General features: G+C 42.2%; 1 protein-coding gene across 1 annotated transcript in view; it reads right to left on the reverse strand.

The window, feature by feature from the left end:
• Positions 1-10,279, reverse strand: part of NCALD (neurocalcin delta) — a 200,792-nt gene that overhangs the window by 152,478 nt on the left and 38,035 nt on the right. The gene's annotated exons all lie outside the window — the stretch shown is intronic.

The following is a 10,279-nucleotide window of genomic DNA, read 5'->3' on the forward strand; positions in this document are numbered from 1 at the left end:
TTCCCCCGAGCGCCACCAGGAGTGACTAGAAATAACGGTCACAAGCTGGCAGAGGGTAGATTAAGACTAGTCATCAGGAGGCGCTACTTCACTGTCAGGGCGGCTAGGGTCTGGAACCAACTTCCAAGAGAAGTGGTGCTGACTTCTACCCTGGGGGTCTTTAAGAGGAGGCTAGATGAACACCTGGCCGGGGTCATTTGACCCAGCATCCTTTCCTGCCCATGGCAGGGGGTCAGACGTGATGATCTGCTCAGGTCCCTTCCGATCCTACCTACTATGAAACTATAAATAAGACTTTTCTGTTACTGTGTCCTGTGAGAGCAGCAGTTTCATAGCGAAACACAGCAATCATTGAGATTGGCCTGGAGTGTAAAAGGATTATATATTAAAAGTGTAGGCTGGGGGATTCAGATTCATTTGAATTTCTGAGGAGAAAAAGCAACTTCAGGAAAACTACTCCATGATCCCTGATCACCTGAGGACAGACTAGCCATCTGCTGAAAGTAACTGTGGCTCAATCATTAAATTATTGTAGTTAGATCCTGTGCTTGCTCTATTAATAAAGTGTCTGTTTTAATAGGCTGTAGTCATAGAGAAGTAGGGCTGGAAGGGACCTCTAGAGGTCATCTAGTCCAACCCTGCCCCTAAAACAGGATCATCCCTGTCCAAACCATCTCATACAAACCATAATCTAAACTCTACCATCAACCGTGACACAACATGGACCTAACACCCTAACCTGCCATAGGTAATGCAGGGAAAACCTGGCAGCAAATTTTCTGCTTCTATAAAATGTTGTCAATATTTGCTCAAGAGGTCCCAGGTAGAAGGCCATGCCACCTACTACAGAGGAAGGCAAAACCCCTCCACGGCCCATACCAATCTGACCATAGGGTAAAATTCCTTCCTGACCCCAAATATGGTGATCAGTCTGACCCTCAGTGGAGGGGCAAGACCCTCTAGCCAGGAACTGTTGGCTTTGTTCCCAGCAGAAGCATTGGGATACCCTTGTCAAAGTTCCCAGCCTTGACTCTGTCAGCCAAGAGGGCTGAATATAAACCCCTTAATTTTGTGTAACAACCCCAGGCTGTGAAGCCCAATGTTACAGATTTTTACTGTGTCCCACACTTATACAATGAGCCAGATTTAAAGGCATACAGTGCAGAATATTGCACCTCAAGCAGTCCCAATGAAATCAGTGAGAAAATTTAAGTACAGACAACACTCAAATAATACTGGCAGAAGCTTGAATTGTCATAATGGATCACATGAACTCTGGTTTATCTAATCCAGTGGTCTGTCCTTCACAGTATCAGCTGCTGCCAAAAGTGTACAAAAACATATACTAGGCAAGTTTGGGATAATCTGCTACAGAGGAACATCTCCTCCTAATAGTCAGAGATTGGCTTTAATCCTGAAGCATGAGGTCTTATCGCCTTTCAGAGGAGCTGCTCACATATATAAGTGTCTGTAGGATAGGAGATCTAAAACATTTTAAAATAAGGTTTAAATTAGAATCTGAGCTTCATTATAATCAAAACCATGCCAAGTGTCACTGTTTTGCCTGTTAATGTAAACTAAACCTACAATCCCTTTTAAAGACAGTCTGTCACTGATTAGCAGATTCTAGAAGGGGAGAAGGTTTCAATGAAAAATAATATTTGTAGTGCCACAAGTAACCAGAGCACAGTAGTGTGGATAACAGAATGAGAAGTGAACAGAAATGGTATCTTCTGTACAGGGATGGTCAGTATGGGGCTGGTTCACAAATTCATCACTAATAGTCTGGGAACTGGAGGAGGTGACTAGCCGCAGAAAATGGGAAAAATGAAGAAACTTCTAGTTCACAAAGCCTTTGTCTGAAAAACCAACAAATCAGAAGCCAGTGTCCTGCATTAGATGCATGTACAATATATCCTACCCTATTGCTGGGATTTTCTTGAGATAATAAAAGCATAAAATTAATCTTCATACTCTGTAAAATTGAAATGGATCTTGGTTTACAGTCATCAGGTTATCTCACAGAACACTGACTTTTTTTGGTTTATATGTGACATATAAAGCTTTCAGCTAAATGCTATGAAATCAGTCACAACTTTATAACTATCAAAACTACACAAGCAAAATCAAATATAATAATACTATTATAACTAAAAGAATAACATCTAATATATATTATGTTTTTTAATATATGTTAATGGTTTGCTATCATTAACAACATGATTTAAGAGTCAGTAACTGAGATGCTATGCTTTCACACACCAGTGGCCCTTTGGGTAAGATATGCTGGTATCTTTTCATGTCCTATACTGTATTTGCTAGCTCATGTTTCTGCCTGTCAACAGCTGCTCTAGCAATCTGTCCCCAGTAAACTCCTTTAATCTCAACTGACTGAGCACTTAATCACTGATTTGAAGGAGGTGGTTCTGAAGGTGAGCAGCAGAATCCTTTACTAAGGTTTTCTGAGCCTGCCAACTAGGCCATGACATTGTCTATGCTGTATATTTTGCTACTGTGCTTTATAATTTTGTAATTCTGGAAAAGGCTGCTAGAGGCATGGTAGCAAAAAAGCCTAAATCGATCATTTAAACTATTTTTCATAAGAAACCAAAGGAACGCTTTTGCAAAAAAAAAGTTTAAAATTAAAATATTAAATCTCAGTTTGCAAAAATTGGAAACAAAGTAAAAACTAAAAATGTGCAAAAGGAAAATTGTTTCATGAAAAATGCCATAAACTAAACCTTTTGACTTTAGTACTTATCTTGGAAACAGCACTGTTCAGGATATTCAAGACTTACTAAAGTGAGTGTCATCACTAATGTGCAAAAAGGGATTGTAAATATTTTAAAAAGCATGTACTCAACTGCACTGAAATAGATTTTGAGCTGTTACTTGTCCCTTGTACATTACCCAGCTGCAGAAATTGGTGTCTGATTGCCAGTGTCTCCTGGATAATTCCTTTCCTCCTTTAAGGTATCAACTGTCACTTTGTTACTGAAAGCAAAATGAAAAGATCTTGGCCAGTTTGATAGCCACCTGGGAGAGTTGGTCTAGGACAAAAACTTAATACTCTTTCAAATTACTGGAGCCCAAGAGGACTCCAGAATAAAGCACTTAGAGCCAGATACTATTCCATCTCGCAGGCACGTAAATGGGTTTAGGGGCCTAAACGTGATCTGATTCTACCCCTCAAGTTCCTGAAAACCTGTTAATGCAAAAGTTGGGTGGGTCCTCCTACCCCGTACTGCTTTTCTTTTTTTATTCAATCTTAAGAGTAAGAAAGTGGCGTGTCACAAAAGTAGATGCATTAATAGATTTCAGGAGATTTGAACAGAGTGGAATAGAATCACATTTTAGTGCCTGTGTTCATTTAGACACCCAGTGGTGGAATAGGATCTGACTTTTCTCTTAGCCTTCAAGGAGTAGAAAGGATAAGTGGCAGTAGTAAAAATCTATCATACTGGTATTTAACTTATGGAGAAGAGCATAATTAAGAGAAAGCTGGGGTAATATTCTAGACGAGGAATGTGTTGGTCAGGCTAGATAGTACACAGTAGAGAGCAGACAGTTATAAGCTAGAAGAATAATAAGCTAGAAGCAAAAATAAGAATTGTGCTATTACTAGTGCAAGGGTCCCCAAACAACAGCATATAGATAGATCAATAGCAGGAGCAAAGCACTACAGTTATTTTGCATATATATATATATATTATAAAACTTGATTTGACTTGGACTTCTGTACTTCAAAAGACGTAACTGTTTTCAAATCAAGCATCAAAGTTTTCCGGCATTAAATACAGCTGTATTTTTTTTACCCTTTGAAAATGACTAGAAATTGTTTATTTAAGTTAATTTGTGTAGCCACCTGGGTTTGTCTTCATTCTGCAAAAACAAAGCAAGAGCATCTGTGGGCCTATTTTAGACATACCTGTACTTCAAGCACTAATGCAAAGATCCTAGTGGGGTCTTTGCCTGTTAGAAAACAAAACCTATGGGCACCTTGGAAAAATAAAGTATTGAATGAATATAATGTACACAATTCTATGTAAAAACATCTTGCTTCCCTCTTGAATAGCCATCTAATCTTTATTTTCTGCCTTACTGTATAGTTTTCAGATGCTGATGTTGCTGCTCACTCATCTCTTAGACATGAGCTTCACTGTAGTTATTTAAATCATCTAAACAGATAAGGTCAGGAGAGAGATGAATGCAAATATGAAGATCTCTGCCTGTTTCCTTCCTAAGCTGAACTGCAACATCAAATTAGATAGTTTCAGTGTGCTCTGTCAACAAAAATGCTTCTTGCTACATCAAAATAGAAATATTTTGGTTACCAAGTACAGTGTGGAGAATTTTTGAGTAAATCAGTTTTGCAGTTTAATAGATCTCTGAGCAGGGTTTGTGGTTTTTTTCCATGCAGCTATAATGCTATTTCTGTTTATTGTGAGCACACTGTGGGGACAGCGATAACAAGGCCATTCAGAACTGCAGCTGTGGCACTGCTGGAATACACTATTATTCTGAAATGTAACAATATAACAAGGACAGATTCTGTTCATAGGGTCATACCAGTAACAATATCACCATTGTCCTGCCAGTGGAATCTTGCTAGAGAAACCACAGTTCTAATTCCAGGTCTGTCACAGACCTGATGCATCACCTTGAGCAAAGCACTTAGGCCCATATCCTCAAAGGGGGTGTCTACATTGTGTTCCCATTATACCCCAGCAGGGATGATCCCAAGCACATTCTGCCTCCCCACCCCCACTTGCACATGTCAAACTCAGAATGCACTGGCAAACCCTGTCCCACAATTACCCAACAGCCATCCTCAAGCACACTGGAGACTGAGATCTCAAGAGTTACCATGGAGGGACACTCCCGAAGCAGCTTCAGCACCACATTTCTGGTTTGACATGGGTGAGGCGAAGTAGGTGGGTGGAATATGCTTGAGTTCTATCCCTGCCAGGACACAGCTGCTCAAAGGGACAGAGGCATTGCAACACTGAGGGCTTAAAGAGATGTTACTTTGCCTTGTGGCCACCAGCTTTTTGTTGCACTAAAAAGACGGTGGCCACATATACAAGGTTTTTGTCCTGCTGGGGAAAAAAACGCTGATCTGGGCCAAATATGGAGGGTCAGCAACAAAAACGTTACCACTTCTTTGTTGTGGGAAGGTTTTCCATGACCAATTTGATAAGTAGATAGGTAATCCTGCCCACCACTATCCCATAGTCCTCCACTTCCCCTCCTCACCTTCAAGGGGGGAAGAGGCAGGAAGTGTGGTGGCTCCCTAATTAACCATCCAGCAGTGAGTTGTCAGGGGCTAGGGACAGACTTACACATAAACTGGTTTAGGTGATCAGAAACTTGTTTAAACCTGTAACAGAACAGACACTGAATGCACATAAACCAGTTTGAAAGTGGCTGAAACTTAAACCAGAGTCTCCCCATAAAGGCAGTTGATGGGTGATAAAGGCTTACCCTCTCTTCTGTGAAAGATAACCTGTTCACAAGCTCATAAACTTACTTGTGAGCTAAGCAAGCAGGGATCTTTAATATTATGAGATGTAAGTACCTGTGAACTTCAGGCACTTTGAACATGTGGCAGTAGCTAACCAGGGGTTTTCATGGTGTAAATTTTGGATTAAGGTACCTAACACATATTGAAGTCTCACTTTAATTGCCTTTTGGATTTCTAGGCATCAGCCTCACAGGAGAAAGTATGCCAGCATAGCTCTGGTGAAGTCAGTATGAGTTTCCCCACAGCTGGGGTGGCTCTCTGTGTCTCAGTTTTCTCATAGGGGAAATGTGGTGTTACGAGTATTCATTAACTCTTTCAGTCCTGAACAAATTTGCTTCAGTGCAGCCTACCTGCCAACAGCATTAAATCCAAACTCAACAGACATTTAAACAAATAAGCACAAAATGGCACCAAACCAACAGGGTTAACAGAGCAGGGTAGAAAGACAGAGGGAGAAGCCAGTGAAGCCTTCCCGCTTTCATTTCATTACAGTACTTACTCACTCACCCCACCACCCTTCAGCCACTGGCCATACATTTTCTTGGTCTATTTTAAGCTCCACCAACCCAAGGGACCTTCACAGAAAATCTCTTGGTTTCTCTCTCACACACACATACACACACACCCTTCAGTCATTCTTCCCAGGCATTTCATTTTCCAGTGTCCCTCTTCTCCCCTGAGAAGGCAGCAGCAGAAACCTCAGCCCTTTCCCTGAGGGTACCAGCAGTTCGGGTTACTCATCTCTTTACCAAATACAGAAGGTCAGTTGGAACAGACACAAAGGAAGGTAAAAACTGGTGCAGAGCCAGGTGGACCTGGGGCTGCAGCTCCCCATGCAGAACTGAGTGCACAGTTCTTCTAGGATGGAAGGAAGACCATGTTCAGACCTGCTCCCAAGGCTTATTCCATCCAACAGTCTGGAGCAATTTCTGTGCCATCTAGAAAAAGTTGGACTGCTGTCAATATTGCTGGATATGGCAATGTGATGATTGGTGCTTTGTACATGGGGCTCCTCTCACAAAGGGGCCCAGGTGTGTGGCTGTGATGACTCAAGTGTTTACGACAATACCTCAGTTTTACAAGAAGGTGCAAACAGGTCTGATTTCTTTATGCCCATAGGCATTAGAAAGCAATCTGTAATATAACCCACAAAACCCTGCATGGAAACCTGATGACAAAATTACCTTTCTCAATGTGCAACTTAAAATCCCAACCCCAGCAGTCTCACAAGGACGCTCTGGGGTGCGAATCCTCACCTTGTGCACAGCCTAGGTTGTCCCAGATGGCACAAGGACTTTCACCACTTCCCAGTCACATGGATGGTACTACTTTCTCTGACCTTTTAAGTGCAACTCACTCTGCAATCAGCAATCAGTTTCTCTCCCTGCTGGGGTCTCCTCTGTGTGGAAGATCCTTCTCTTGGCTGCGCTCAGACCAGGCTCCTCCACGATCTCCAGGACAATTCTTTCAATGGTTGTGGGAGCATATCAGGGAGAAAGGCCTTTCCCATACTCTAACCATGTTGGCTCTGGGCAAAATGACTCCCACTTTGCAGCTCCTCTTTCCCACTTTCAGTCCTGGGGCCCATAGTTGAATCCAGCTCCCTGGGTCTGGTTTTCCTAGGCTGGGAGTGGCCCCCTCCTCTCTGCTTAACCCCTTGCAACCCAAGGGTGGGGGTTACATACATACACATGAAAGTAGGTAAATCATACATTTGTATGACATAAATAAGTATTTGTAAATAGGTATATCTACACCCCACCCTCCCCAGAGTTGAGTGCAGCCAAAGAGAATTGTCACAAAGAGAAAGATAAAGAGATCATCCATAAAATTAAAATAAATATTATTTCCTGGAAAATGTCACCTATGTTTTCTTGATGAGAGACATGTTATAAATCAAAACACAGATGATATGTGGCACAAAGAGATTGTTCTACTAACTGGCAGAAATAGAGCAACATACTGTGGAGCGTTCAGCTGCCTCATCTCTTCTGAAGAGACAATTAAGTCCCATCTGCTTAACTGTAGAGGCTGAACACCTAGGAGTATCTGATTTGGCTGCTTTTCCACCAGCACTGCATGAAGTAAAGAAAAAAATCATTCAGGGCTCAAATATCGTGGGAGTATCCCAGTTGACCTCAGGTCACCATAAAAGTCATATAACAAGAAGGAAAAGAAAGGTTTATCTGAGTGAGTACAGTTCAGAGTTTCAAATGTAAAGGACATAACATCTGCCCTCCTCTGGCATGGATCAGCTGAAGGAGATACATAACGATGGAGACAGGAGCTAATAGCTGTGTTTAAAAAGATTGGTTTTAGCCACTGTATAGATGAAAGCATTCTCCTGTGTGAAACTGCTGTGTCTAAACTGCTTAAATAAACAGAACAAGAGCTGGCCAAAGCTAACCTGGAACTGAAAAGGAGTATTTCAATTGTCAAGGCATAAAATACATTTCTATAGAAGTGAAAGCACTATGGGGGAAGGAGGAGGAATGTTAAGTCCTGGCAAAGCAAATAACACCATGTGTGTGCTTCATATAAAGAAAGAAATGTAAATAGAAGTCTTTCCAAAATAAACACCTGAAAAATAAATATATACTGGCAATATGTGAAATATAAAGAATCATTCAGGTACAATGGGAAAGCCTCAACAGCCACTCACAAGCTCAAGACAGTTATAGAGAAAAAAATAATTATTTTCTTCTTATCCTATTTTTGACAGAAATTGTGACCTCAACAGACAATGCTACATCATACTTCAGAAAATCTTAAAGCACCTTCAAAATGAATCCCCTGTTGAGGTATTTAAGAGAGACGTGGTACACAAGTGTGCTCATCCATAAAATGCAGCTACCTCTTGTAAGGGATAAGATATTTTGGGATTTATTCCTGAAATTTGCTGAGCAGGTCCCACATCCTACCTGCACAACAACACCAATTTTAGCATAATGAACTGGAAGGTTGATTTAGGTGGAGTAAATATACTCAACCAAACTAGGGCAAGACATCAAGATTAAACAACCCTGTTTTTACAAGTTATATCATAAGTTGTTCAGAGGCCATGAAAGTTCAAGGCCTCAGAATTACATCTCTTCCCAGAAAACAGCAGTAAAAAACCCACTAATCACATATGGAGGCTCATTCAGTTCTGACTCATAGCAAAGCGCATATCATGAATCAACTTTTTTCATCAAAACCTAACTGCACAGACCTGACTAACTTGCAAAAACTAAAATGATCAGAGAACATAATGGTAAGACTGATGGATTAAAAGTATTTGAGAGAGATCTCTCTTCTTCTCTTAATTAGATCTCAATGCGTAATGTAAAGTTCCTAAATTCAGAATCAAGTAATCAAAACAAAGAAAAACTTAATGCATTCCTTGATTTAGATCTTGTATATCAACTTCACTCCCATTTCAACAAGGATATTTGCTAATGAATTTTGTTTCTGAAAACTTTTCTGTCTGGTAAGAGTTTTCTTACATACAGCAGACTGACTTATTGTAGGAGATGGAAAAATGGAAACATATTTTTATCCACTGAACTCTGGCAAAATCTAGATAGGAGAAACAGATACACCCCGGCACTGTCCACCTTCCCCTCTTCTTCCCTAACCCTCCCCCAAGGCACACACCAGGGTACAGGGGAATGTGGCACAAGGAAGAGATGTGCTTCAGTTTAAAATGCTGCAGTTGCCAAACTTTTCTTGTGCTTAATAAAGGAAACCTGTTGAACATTTTCCATGTTTCAGCCTCCCAATTAATACAAAACAGCAAACCTTTGGCAGTGGCTGGGGGGAAGGAGGGTTGAGAACGGGATGACAAAACTTAGAAGGGGGTTTGGGTCAGGGGGAATACTGCAGGGCCTGAACTCAACAAACATGAGACCTTGGAGGTGGAGGCATGGGGTAGGAGGCTTTTGACTTGGCACCATACTTTTAGGGGTTGGGAGTCAAGAGCAGGAACTTCTCTATGTAGGAGCAGGACAGCTGCATGATCCCTGACCCAATGTCTGTCTGAGAGAGCTGAAGGCCAGGAGACATTGCTGCAGCAGGCTGAAGATTGCTGGCTCTCCAACACAGGACCCCTGGCCCCTTGACCCCCAAGGCCATGTTTCTCCCTTCAAGGACCACAGACCCGCAGCCCTCGGTGATGCCTGGGGCTCGTGTCAAGCAGCCAGCCCAAGCCAGAGGGCTGCCTATTCCTGTTAAGGCTATGCTGTTCCCCTGCAGTGGGACCTGGGCCATGAGTAGGGCCATGGAGATTGGAACAGCCCTATCCCAGGTCTCCCAGTCAGGAGGCAGAGAAGCCGGAGCCACCAGGCTCAGTTATCAGAAGTCCCCCAGCAACCACCTGGCCCAGTGAGTTGGTACGCTGTATTCTCCTGCCCATTCTGAGTACTCCTGCATCCCTTTGGGACTAATCTGGACCCACTTGGGGGGACAGATTCTATGGGGTGACCAGCAGTGGTCCAGGACCATGTGCAATAACTTCCTATCCTGGTGCTGCAACTCTCTCAGCTCCACTGCACTGTGGGATGTCTCCTCCAAACAGTGGGTCATGCAACTTGGCAGCCTGGGTATAAGCATCCCCTGACCTGTCCATTTTCCCTGTACATATCCTGATTTGTTTTCCCTGCTGGTCTCACAGTCCCTGGTGACAGGAGTCTGTGGTACACAGTCTGAGCTCAGAGGCTGTGGCTGGAGTTTGTAACATCTCAAATCACTGCTTATTTTGCAGAAAGGAAATTGGGA

Source organism: Gavialis gangeticus, unplaced genomic scaffold (genome assembly GCF_001723915.1).
Source record: "Gavialis gangeticus isolate Ggan-Ray unplaced genomic scaffold, GavGan_comp1, whole genome shotgun sequence".
Classification (NCBI taxonomy): domain Eukaryota; kingdom Metazoa; phylum Chordata; order Crocodylia; family Gavialidae; genus Gavialis; species Gavialis gangeticus.